Source organism: Phasianus colchicus, chromosome Z (assembly GCF_987193195.1).
Source record: "Phasianus colchicus chromosome Z, bPhaCol1.hap1.1, whole genome shotgun sequence".
Lineage (NCBI taxonomy): Eukaryota > Metazoa > Chordata > Aves > Galliformes > Phasianidae > Phasianus > Phasianus colchicus.
In genome coordinates, this window is record NC_143476.1 from 71,176,734 (window position 1) to 71,189,245 (window position 12,512).

Here is a 12,512-nt window from a genome sequence, read left to right on the forward strand (position 1 = left end):
TACTACAAACAAGTATAGATGCATTCTGAGAGACAAAATGCTATGCAGAGCTATAATGAAACATAGTGCTTGAAGAAACAGAATATGCAAAAGGAGTTTGAATTTTCTTTAGAATGCTCTCTTAAAGAATGTTTCTGTCTTTATTCTGCCACCCATCTCAGCAAGTTAGTTTATTTTTGCCTTCCCACCTGTTTTTACAAAATGTTGTACTGCAAACAGCAAGTTTGCCTTCCCACCTGTTTTTACAAAATGTTGTACTGCAAACAGCAAGTTTATATTTACAGTTAAGCTTTAAAAAGCACTTTTTTCACTGCTTCAGTAAGGAGTAGCCAGTCTACTTCAATAAAGAGAATTAAAAATAAAAATCAGTATTTTCCAGATTCAAAGTACCTTCTCCTTTGAACTTCATATTTTTCTTCATATTCATTCATACATACATAAATCCTCATCCGTATCAGTTAGTGGTTACAATCTTGATATACAAGAATTACTCTTCTTTGCCTGAGCCATGGTTCTAAATAAAAGACTTTTCAAGAAGTCTCCCACGTGGTGAAGTGCTATTTTTCTTGACCCGTATTTAGCTTTACTCTCAGAACATGCAATTTCAGTTTTGCCAATTTGTAGTCTCTTTTCACTCCTAACACAGTAACTAAGCATGTAAGTGAAGTTATTTTTCTCTTTATGTACTGTTGTGTTATTCTATGCTAACAGACTATGATCAGACTTTAAGAAAATCAAAAACCATAATTAGTTTTGTTTTAATGCATCAGGCGTTTTGAAGATTAGATAAGAAAGTGTTAGAACAAAATTTAAGATATCTATGTATTCTTAAATGGTTTCCAATGTATTTTTTGTCTTCTCAGATGGTGAAGAATAGTAGTTTACAATTTAAAAAAAAAAATTGAAGAATTACTTGGAATTTAAACAAGTACACTGAAGGACAGTTCTCTGTAACAAATTATCAAAGTTGATAATACAGCTTACTTAGAGAAAAGGTTTTTCACCAGTAAGAAAGTTTAAACAATTCATTCTTCCTTCCCTTCATAGTGCAAATTATAGCCTCAGAACTTCTGCTTAATCCCCATAAGTCCCATGCTTTTTAGAAGGAGGAAAATAGTTACTTCAGTGACACCAAAGAAATATTTTAAGTAGGACAGTGCTTTACTGATTGGCTGCTGACATAATAAGCCTTTTTTCCTCAGATTAGGAGAAAAGACCTGGAGAAGACAATGTAGAAATTCCAGAAAAATTCTTAACTGTGATTTCAAATAATTTGAATTATCCAATGGGTACTTCTCCCTTCAGCCCTTTCAACGATTAAAAACAAGTTTATACAAGTTTCAGGAAAATTAATAGCATTCCCATGATAAGGTCACTCCTCAATAGATATTTCAAATTCAGAAGTGGAAATGTAAAACTATTGGTATTTAACAAAAATTGAGTATCTTGTTATCTGTGAATCTAAGATGAGTAAATCAAATTCAGTAGCAATAGGCAGGGACTTACTACACCTGGGACCAATGGAAGCGAGTGCACTGTTTCTGAAGATCTGGGCTACAGTTTGCTGCTTTGTGACCAGGTTTTTTTGAAATAGACGTAAGAGAAAAGTAAGAATGAGATCTAAAAGTAACTGTGAGTAGAGATTCACTCCTCTTCCATCCTGTAATCCTGTCTTAATTTGTTCTCTTGACAGGGCCACGATCTTTCCCATGTGTTGTCACAGACTGCTACTGTACAACCAATTCAGTAACAGCAATATCATGAAAGAATACAGAACATTGGAAATCCTGACAATGCCTCCCCTTCCTTTTTACCAGTACCAAACAGGAAAACTCCACAGAAACATTTGCCTGCTCCACCTTTCTCTAGTAAAAGCAGCACTGCAAGAAGCACACAGGAATGCCACAATCCTCCTTTGCTTTGTTTCAGTGAAGCAAGACAAAAGTGCTGTTTGAAAAGATGAGGAGTTCACTCAGATAAATACAAATGAAAAAGTAAATTTGTCTCATCTAAGTCGATTAAAGGTCATTTTAATTTTACCCTGCTTTTTTAGTATTTGTATTGTTTGTTTTAAATTTCTTAGATGAAATTTCTGGTAAGAGACCCAAAGTATGGAAGTCTAGATTAAGAGTAATGCACTGGAAGAACAGGATTTTGTTACACCCACAGAAAGCTCCCTCCTACACAGATCATTGTTTCAGGAAAAAAAAAAAAAAAAATCTCTTAAAATAAGATGCCAATGATGCACTGTAGTTAAACAATAGCATAATAAAAACAGTAAAGCTCCAGTAGTTTCCCTCTCCCATGTCAGTGTTTCTGATCTTATCTATCAGAATTAGAGCCAGATGGCTTGCCAAATTCAGAGGCCCAATTGATTTCCCCTTCCTGCCACATTCCCAGACAGGATGGGAACACACAGGTTTAAGCATCTTTCTCCTCTTTCCACTTACAACTGAGCCCTTAAGTTAATTTTTTCCTTTGGGAAAACTAAAAAAAAAAAAACAACACCCATACATGAACCAACAAAAATTACTTTAAAGTCAAATTCTACATTTTTTGCCAAGTACTATTTAGCATTCTTCACTCTATTCCCTGTGTCTGTAAATTCTTCCCCAGAAGGCAATCTACTGAAAAAATTCACTAATATTTTCCTTTACTTAGAATAAATCATCCTACATGGTTTAGTAGAGCTGAATTAAACCGTACAAACACTGGATAACTGTGACTAACTATGAATCACATAGATGTGAACTTAAGGAATTTTCTCTTACTAGTAAACTCTGGAAAAAAAAAAACAAAAAACAAAAAACAAAAAGCACAGCTCAGAATTTAAAAGATCCATGGCTTCAGAGTTAATATCACAGATGATCATAAGAGCAGAAACCCAAAATGAGTACACTCTCCTAGGAAGAGCTCACTACCAAGATGACCTTCCAGATCACCATCAAGTCATTTGCCACTGCAAAAAGATGTACAAGCAGCATCTTGAGAGTGTAAGATAACAGCTGTAAGCGCATTCATCTTCCCTTGGTGCACCCATCCATTAGAAGAAAGGGAAAACAAGTGAATTCAACACCTGCAAATTATACTCTGTAGCACAGAATATAAGTGGCTGTAGAACATTAAGGTCAGGAAGGCCCTCGGCTTTTTTGCTGTCATGATTTTCACTTTACTTTTATTAAAAATATATGCCTTGATCTTGTAAATACTTATCTAGCCAAGCTTTTCTTTCACTTGGACCACAAGTACACATAAACACATACAGATTACTAAACGTAACAGAGAAAGAAATAATAGTTCACATTAGTATAACTATTTAAGAATTCTCTGATATCCTTTTTCATATATCTATCCCCATCCCATCTTCAGAGCTATCTGTCAATGAAGACAGAAGAACTGCAGTAATCATAGAATCACAGAGTGGTTTGGGTTGGAAGGGACCTTTAAGATCATCTAGTTCCAATCCTCTGCTATAGGCAGGGACACCTCCCTCTAGATTAGGTGGCTCAAAGTCCCATCCAGCCTGGCCTTGAACTCTTCCAGGGAGGGGGCATCCAAAAGTTCTCTGGCAACCTGTTCCTGGGTCTCACCACCCTCACAGTAAAGTATTTCTTCCTAATACTTAGTCTAAATCTGTCCTCTTCCAGTTTAAAACCATTTCCCTTCATCCTCTCACCACATGCCCTTCTCAAGAATCCCTCCCCAGCTTTCCTGTAGGCCCCCTTCAGGTATTGGAAGGCTGCTATAAGATCTCCTTCAAGCCTTCTCTTCTCCAGGCTGAACAGTCCCAGCTCTCTCAGCCTGTCCTCGTAGTAGAGGTGCTCCAGCCCTCTCATGGTCTTTGTGGCCCTCCTCTGGACCCACTCCAACAGCTCCACGTCCTTCTTGTGTTGGGAACCCCAGAACTGGATGCAGCACTCCAGGTGGGGTCTCATGGGAGCAGAGTAAGAGGGACAGAATCATCACCCTTGACCTGCTGGCCACACTTTTCTTGATGCAAACCAGGATACAGTTGGCCTTCTGGACTGCAACTACACGTTGCCGGCTTGTGCTGAATCTTTCATCAACCAACATCCCCAAATCTTTCTCCTCAGGGATGCTCCCAAGCCATTCTCTGCCCAACCTGCATCTGTGCTTTGCACAAGTCCAGATAGATGATATCAGTTCTCTTCCTTATCCACTGACACTTTAACTCCATCATAAAAGGCCACCAAGTTCTTCAAGCACGACTTGCCTTTGATGAAGCCATGTTGGTTACCACTGACATTAATTTTGCTGACAAACTGCTGACAACTGGGATCATTTTCAGAGCTATCACTTCTTCCCTCAAAAAGATTAATTCCAAGAACACTACAGTAATATGCAGAGAAAAAGCAGCAGCTCTCAAAACGTTCTATTTCCTAGGAGCCTACCAGACACATTCCAAATGAGTCTGGAAATGCTTTCCATCATCCAAACACTAAAAATTACCTCCATGGCAAAAACATTCTGATTTTTGCTGAACCTGCAACATATGTTCACAAGAATCCGGTGCTGCATTTCAGACACTATTTAGATGTAGATCATTTTTACATACAGTTTTCCAGGGATATGGACAGAACTTCAGATATTTTAAATTCAGCATTGATAACCAAATGTATCTGAACAAAGAAAGTTAGTCCCTGGCCACTTCACAGAATCCTTTTCAAGTCAGAACTGTACTAGAAACTTTTCATGCAAGTACTCTAAACTTTTATAGACTACTTCAGAGCTTCCTCTACTCCTGAAGCTAGCAACCAACACAGCTGAGACAAGAGGCAAACACTGAGCACAACCAGCCCACAGGAAGGCACCTACTTCAAAAATAGAATTTTACCTTCAAGAGAACACTGAACACTTCAAACAAGTAGTCCCTTCCTATCTGTTCCCAGAAATTCTGCTCACACAGCTGCAGTCTCTCCCACTGGAAGTGTGATAATCCAGAACAGTCAAACAGACATGGTTCAAGTAGTGAATTATTTATCTCTGTTTATACCACCTTCGCAAGTTTCATGACAAAGACTACAAGACAAGAAGTGCAAGAATGTACACATTGAACTACACAAAAAGAGAATTGAACATTATGAGATTATTATAAACTTATAACAATGTTCAGTTTTGCTCATACACCTAGTGAATTCTGAACTGATCACTCTGAGGTCACCAACCTACAATTTCTTCCGGTTCTTACTCCTGCAACGTGCATTTACACATGAGAATTAGAAACAGAAAGTTTGCTTATAGCAGCTGCTTCAACTTGCATATATATTATAGCTTTATGCTTGCAGAATTTAGAGTTACAGGAGCTGGAGAACCCATAGCTTTATTTTAAAAAGATGCAAAGATGTATAATATCATATTTAAAATTTGGGAAACTAAGCAGCAGTTGTACATCTTTGAATCATTTATCTTTCAGGTACCTTCACTCTTACAGGGGGACAGATGTTGTCTTTATTATTTTAAGTAACCTGTTAGGTCTAGACCAGGCATGTTCAAAGTACAGCACAGGACATTCTATCCTGCAGCTGCCACCTGCCCCACGCCATCATGGTAGCAGCTCTGCCCCACTGAGTGGCCTGGTCAGCACCAGACGCACACTTACTGCTCACAGCAGCCAAACAGCACTGTCTGGGCTGAAATCAGAGCAGAGGGAGAGTACAGAGCAGTGCTAATTCAAGTTACAGCAAATAATTGTACATTCTCTGCTTCTAAATCATCTTAAGAGAGAACACAGACAAAATTAAACAAAGAGTAATAAGCCAAATACCTGTAATGAAATAAGTATCAGAGAGAAAGAAAAAAAAACTTTAAGAGCAGGTAACTGATGAAGAACATTACCAAAAAAGTAGAATAATCCCAAGATTACTACATAAAAATACTAGCAAATTCATTACAGCAACATTTACCTCTCCCATTCTTCTTACACAGACAGAAGATGACTTACAGATCTCTTCCAAATCAGCATCTTCCCTTTCAGAAATTAGTTATTACAAAGTTATACTCACAACATATGAACAATGAATTTTAATCAGAAATTAAAGCTGTATTTTAGTAGTCATCTTTTTACTATCTAAAAATCTCTCAGGAAAATAAAAATGAAAGAAACCAAGTACACCAAGTCCAGTTAAGCTCTCTATCACCTGTCTCCTCAAACTAAATAAAGCTGCTGAATAATTAATAGTTACTGAAGTACAAAAGACACTGTTTTTTACTAATTTTTACACGGCAAGAGACAGCATGCCAGTTGTGCTGACTGTGGGTTCTGCATGCCACCTTCACAGTTCGAAGCTGCAGAGGCACACAGCAGCTGCTACCCAGGATGAAGAGAACAGTTAAGACTGTGGGAAACTCATGTGAAGCTCTGGCCAGCCTCCTATCCCAAACACCACCAAAAATGTACTTCTTACCCAGAACTGGACCAGAGTCTGCCAACACAGAATTGTTCACGTTACCACGACACTAGAAAAAAAAAGATATTCCCTACGTACTCAAAACATGAATCAAAACTCCCCAAATTGGTTCAACTTCTCTAAGTTGTACAAAAGTAGCTTTTATTTATAAGTGGTGTTTTGGATTTTGCAGATGTTACAAAGATTCTAGGCTAGCAAACTAATAGGTTACCACAATTAGCGCACTTTTTAAGCTTGAAAAAATAATGAAATCAGTAAATAGTTAATAAATAACTGATTAACATATTACTTAAACTTTTCATTCTGATGTGAAAAGCATTGTCTGACACAGTTTTGCTTTAAAAGCTAACAAATGCAAAATAGCGATGTATCTGAACCTTCATTTTCCAGATAATTCAGACTTAAACCCGTACTTACTGTCAACATCAACACTTACACGCTCACAAAATGAAACAGTTTTTGTATCCTTAAGAGCAGCTTTCCTGTCTGCCTGACCAGTTACTCATTCGGAAGAGGTTAGATTTGTAAACGTCAGATGCTCTTTTAGCTTATTCCATAGGGAGAACCTTCTGAAAGATGACATATCAAGCACTTGATCTTTACATAACATTTTCCCCAGCAGATTTTCCTTTTTGTTTGTAAGCAGGAAGAATAAAAACAGAACAAAAAGCCCAAAGCAGACAGGTAATGATTCATTACACCCCAACAGGAAAGTTGAGTTGAAGAATCCTACTCTCATCCTTTTCTATTTCTAGAACCTACTGCTAACATGGTAAGTTTAATGCACCTTACATGTGTGCGTGCCTTCCCTAATGAGGATCCTCCAAGCACGGCCCTCCTCACTCAGGTCTGTGATCTCTGAACCAACACCACTGAAGACAAAGCGTAAATTGGTTTTCTTACACCAGTCTACTACACTAGCCAACTTGCAGAATGTCACATTTATATCAAATATTATATACTGTCTGGCTTATTAGTAATTAAACTATACTCATATTTTTGCTAAGACCATTCAAACAACATACAGTGGTCACTGTGATAATCATATTGCATAGCGTGCCATATGCTGTAATTTCCACCTTCTTCACTGTAAACATACCTACATAAAATTACTAATGTTTACATGAGCTTAATTTAACGCATAAGCAAGGAACAGCCAGGTAAAAAGAATGTTTCCCCAAGCCATCAACACTTACCTATGAACGTGCTGTTCCAAACAATGCGAGCTGCCACGTGCATGTTTGCATCATTTTTTTCATAATACAAATACCAATGTCAGCCTAATTTAATTGAGATGGTTGATCTCAAGGAAGAATACACTCCTTCATAACTTCTAAGCTATGTTAATGACATGAATGGCATTCTATGATATAACCATTAGCCGTACGCAGTACTGAATTCCACTTTCATCATTAAAAAGAGCCTTATCCACAGCTACCATGGTGACAAAACACCAGTGTAAAAAGTTGCTGCTCCATTACAAGGATCTATTCTTCCCCATGGCATTGAAAAATATCAAGTGCATCATGAGAAACACAAAAGGTCTGAAAAGAAACAAAATTGCCTCCATTAGAACACAGTGGTTTACAACTAAATTTGTCATGCACTGCTACAATATCTCTCTCTCCCCATGGAATCTCAAGTCATTACAGGGGCTAAAACACTGGCTTGGAAAGTGACCGTTCTTTGTAAAAGGATTACTCTATTTAGACTTCATTGCTTTTCTGCCAAGCACCAGCCATATAAGGAAATCAAAGTTCACTGTCATTTATTTTGTCCAGCCCTTTCAGCCACCTAAGAATAACCTTTCCACTGCTTAGAAAGGTAAGTCCACAAACAAGCCAAATCATCTACTTCTTATCAGCACCAGATGCTTCTTTAGGTCAGCTAACATTTGTCCTCATGCTCAATCAGACCAACAGAGCTGGATTAATAACTTTGCTCATTCCCTGCTATACAAGGTGCTGTTAAAGAGCTGCGCACATAAGAGTTTCAGAGTAGTGCACAGAAATGACTGTCCAGCTCTTACAAACACCAGCACATCTAGGATACAACAAATCAGAAGCACTTGAGCTGCCAAAGACGCTGGCTGTGGGTTGTCAGGCAGGAGAGCACGATCCAGATAAGCCAGCAGAGCTACGGCTTCCACCTCATGCAAGCATTCCCAATTACGAAGGGACTGACCAGTAACTCTTCTTTGAGGCATGTGAGTGAGGCCGTGGCGAGCTACATGCAACCAGCAAGCTCCCGCGACAGGGGCTGCGCAGCAGTAGCAAAAACCTTACACCAGAACTTCACATTCCGCTTCCCCTCCAAGAACTTCGGATGGGACGCTTCGCAAAAATAATACAGCAGCGGGGTCGCGTTGAACCGGGGCCCGGCGGCACGCTGCTAAGCGGCCAGAGACCAGCACGGCTTTCTTCTTTAGGATAGAAGCCCTCGAGACGCACAGAGCGAAGGGCATCGCAGCGCGGCCGTCCCGGGGCTGGGCGGGGGCTCCTTCCTGGGGCCGCCCGGCTCCTGCCTGCACCCCGGAACAGAGCGGGCGGCGGGCACGGGGAGCGCGGATCCCGGGATCTTCCGATCCAAGAAAAGCGTTTGCCTCCTCCTTACTTACTAATTTGCCGAGAACTTAACCGCGCCGCGATCGTTCGCGAGGGCAGGACGCGCAGCACCGAGCCGAGCGCCTCCAGCCCAACACCTCCCGCGAACAAAGAAACTTCTGTGCCCGCGGAGCTCGGAACTTTCCGTCTCCCCGGGCTCCCGCCCCCCCTCGGCGCGGCCGCTCCGGCGCTCACGCAGCGCGGCGAGACGGGGCCGCACAAAGGGCCGCGGGGCGAGGGGCCGCGCAGGCCGAAAACAGGATATCGGCACGGGGCGAGAGCGCCTTCCTGCCAACCGCCGCCCGGGCGGAGGGACGGCTCCGCCGCCGCCGATCCCGGGCCCCCTCGGTGCCGCTCACCTTGCGTCGGGCGTCCGAACCGGGTCCGGCGGCCGCGAGTTTCGCCCGACCCCGAGGAAACGTATTAAATGCAGTCGGGCGTTCCGACCGCTGAACGGGGAGAGAAGGGAGGGAAGGAAGGAGGGCGGCGGGGAGGGAGGGACAGAGAGGAAAAAAAACCAACAGCTTTCGACGAGACGGAGACGGGGGGCGGCGGCGGCGGCGGCAGCGGCTGCAGCGCGCCGAACGCGCGAGCGTGTGCGTGCGCGTCTATATGCGTGTGCGCCTATATATGTGTGCGAGCAGGGGGAAGGGCTCCTCCCGGCGCCGCGCTCTGCCCCAAGGCAGCCCCGGTCCACACGGCCCCGCCCTGCGCCGCGACCACCGGCAGCAACGGCGCCCCCGCTCGGGTCTCGCGGCCCCTGCCCGCCCGCCGCCTCAGCCCGGGCCGCCCCGCCGCCCCCAGCTCCCCCCCCCGGGGCGCGACGCCGCCCGCCTCACCTGCCCGCCCGCCGCCGCCCTCTCTCCCCGCCTCCTCTCGCACGCTTCCCCCTTCTCCTCCGTTCCGGCCTCCCGCCCCTCCCCGGCCTCGGCGGCGGCGGCGACGAAGCCGCGGGAACGCCCCGGGGGGTGGCGGTAAGGACGCGACAGCGGAGCGTACGAGACCGAGGCCGCCGCGCCCCTGCGGCTGCCGGCGCCGCGCACCGCCGCCCAGGAGGGGGGGCGGGGGGCGCGGGGGGTGGCACGGCGGGGGCGGGGCGAGAGGGGGGCCGGGGCCGTGGGAGGCGGCGGAGAGGGGCGGGGTGCGGCGGGAGCGCCCACGCTGGGCTGCGGCGGGGGAGGGGCGCGCGGATCGTCCGCCGCCGCCGCCGAGCCCTACCGGCCGCCCCTCCCCCCCGCCGGCGTGGGGCTGAGAGCGGGAGGCGGAGGCGCAGCCAATCCCGGGCCAGGGGCGTCGTGAGGGACGGGACGAGGGGCCAATGACGCCCCGCGGAGGGCGGGAGCGCGCTGTGGAGGAATGGGGCGAGGAGGGGTTGGAGGGCGCAGTGTGGGCTCGGGCCGAGGCGGGGTGGGGGAAGAGGGCGCGCGGAGGCTGTTTGCGGGCCGGGCCGGCTTCCTCAGCCCGTACGACCGAGAGACAAGGGCGAGAGGTGAAGGCACTAGAAAGGATGGAGACGGGCCTCGTTCTCCTCCTGAAGAAACGCATCAGTTGTTGAGACAAATTCAATCCCGAATGGCAAATGATTTCTTGGGCGTAAGCAGCTCGACTTCCTAATCTAATAATGATAGATATTACCTTAAAATGGTGAAAACATTGATCACGAAGCAGGCTGTCTGGCATGCATGGCAATGCTGAACAAGGGCTCCAGAGACCTATGGTGGTAGAGGTGCGGCCTGCCCCACTGTGCCTTGCACAGGCAGCTGTGCTGAGGCCTGCGGTACAGGTGTATTTGTAGGTACGTCAGCAGGCTGTGCAACAACACAGCTGTGTTGAAAGGCTGTCAACCACAGCAGCTAATGGTGTACAAATAGGCTGGAAAAGCAGCCAGCAGCTCCGTGGTACCTCATACGGTGTTCGCTCCTGTTTGCTAGGTCTCGGCAGTGCACTGATGGGAATGTTTTTCTATTTAATTTCCCCGCTGTTTGAAAGAAGTGTTTGACACCCCATGGCGAGCACAATATGCTGCTGCGGCAGTCCTGGAGCCCCGGTTCTGCTCAGCCGCCAGGCAGAGAGCTCCGCTGGCAGCAGGGAGGGATGTTCCTGCTGCTCACCTTATGCCCCTTAATTGTCTTCTGCAGGGACTACGCCTGAAGACAGAGATGCCTCTGCTTCTGTGCCCATTTAATCCTAGGCTTCTCTGCTGGACTGCCACCAACTCAGCTGTATTTTTGTAATACCTTCTCACTGAGAAATGGACAAAATGCTGTAAAAAACCAGTTTACGTGAGCCACTGACACCGTCAGCACCAACCTTCATCTGACTGTTAGCTTGCACAGGAAGTGAAGAGGCTTTTAAACCCTCACTGCTCTCTGAAAGTAACTTCAGTGGTCTTCCATTCAGGATCATTAATTGCTTCATTCAGATTCTGATGAAACTTTGTTAAATTCAGTGGTAAAACATACAGCTGGGCATATTTATATAAGCCCACTATGTTTAACGTTACTGTTATTTAAAACTACTCAGCTGTGTGTGGGAGTTGCACATTCAAGAATTTAATTTGTATCCAGATATAGAAAACAAGCATGAGTTTCTACTAGGGTAATAATATTCGCTGATTGTTTCTTTCCTTTTCTATGAATTCTCTCTCCATCTTTACAGAGCATACAGTCCTCTTTGGGGACTACAGCTGTGTCTGGATTTAAATAATTAAACTGAATTATAGATAACCACCAGAGTTTGTAAAAAATAAAATTGTATACATATTTCACAAAGCATTAAATCATCTTTTTTTTGAAATAAAGAAGGAAAGAAAGAAAGGAAGGGAGGAAGAAAGAAAAGGAAAGAAAGACAGAAAGAAAGAAAGAACACCACTTTGTTGTTATTTAGAAAAGGTATCTTACTTAAAGTAACTCTACTGTGGACTAAGACCAAGGTTGAGAGCTTCAGCTACTACTGTTAAAAACAGTGACAGTAGATTTAGAATTTCCCACCATAATGCACTATACTGGTGTTTTAATAAAATTACCATTATCTTATCTCATGAAAAATTGATCATTCTGATCAAGTAACAAATAATGCATCCTTACCATAATTAATACAAAGGGCTTTCTCTAACCGAGGTCCTCCCTCATGAACTCTCCAAGGCACCTGTGTTATGCATGAGATTGCTGTAGCTTTTATTGGTGTGAAATTGTTCTTTGGCAAAGTTTGCTGCAAATTGCCCAATGCATTTACCAATGCAGCTGGGTAATAGATGGGTGTGGGAAATTTATAGCAACTATTGTTCCCATGATGGATCAGCCATAGCTGTAACATTAATTTCAGTGTAAAACACTATTTTGCTTACAGTTTTAGCCATCAAAAATAAAAGACTAGCCAAAGATTACTGATACTATAGATAGCTGGACTACAGCTCCTGAAGACATATTGCACAGAAAAGATACAACTGTCTATGCGAACTAAGAAAATACCAAGAGTTATC

The 12,512-nt window shown here is 44.0% G+C and overlaps 1 protein-coding gene across 6 annotated transcripts in view; it reads right to left on the minus strand.

The window, feature by feature from the left end:
- Positions 1 to 9,956, minus strand: part of ERBIN (erbb2 interacting protein) — a 106,641-nt gene extending 96,685 nt beyond the window's left edge. For 3 of the 6 annotated variants that reach the window (XM_031611599.2, XM_031611596.2, XM_031611594.2), the window contains exon 1: positions 9,391 to 9,797. The gene's annotated coding sequence lies outside the window, so the exon portion shown is untranslated. Of the gene's footprint in view, positions 1 to 9,390; positions 9,799 to 9,870 lie in introns of those variants that run through there. The other 3 variants (XM_090131182.1, XM_031611597.2, XM_031611595.2) reach the window with 2 other exon arrangements.
- Positions 9,957 to 12,512: the final 2,556 nt, after the last annotated feature.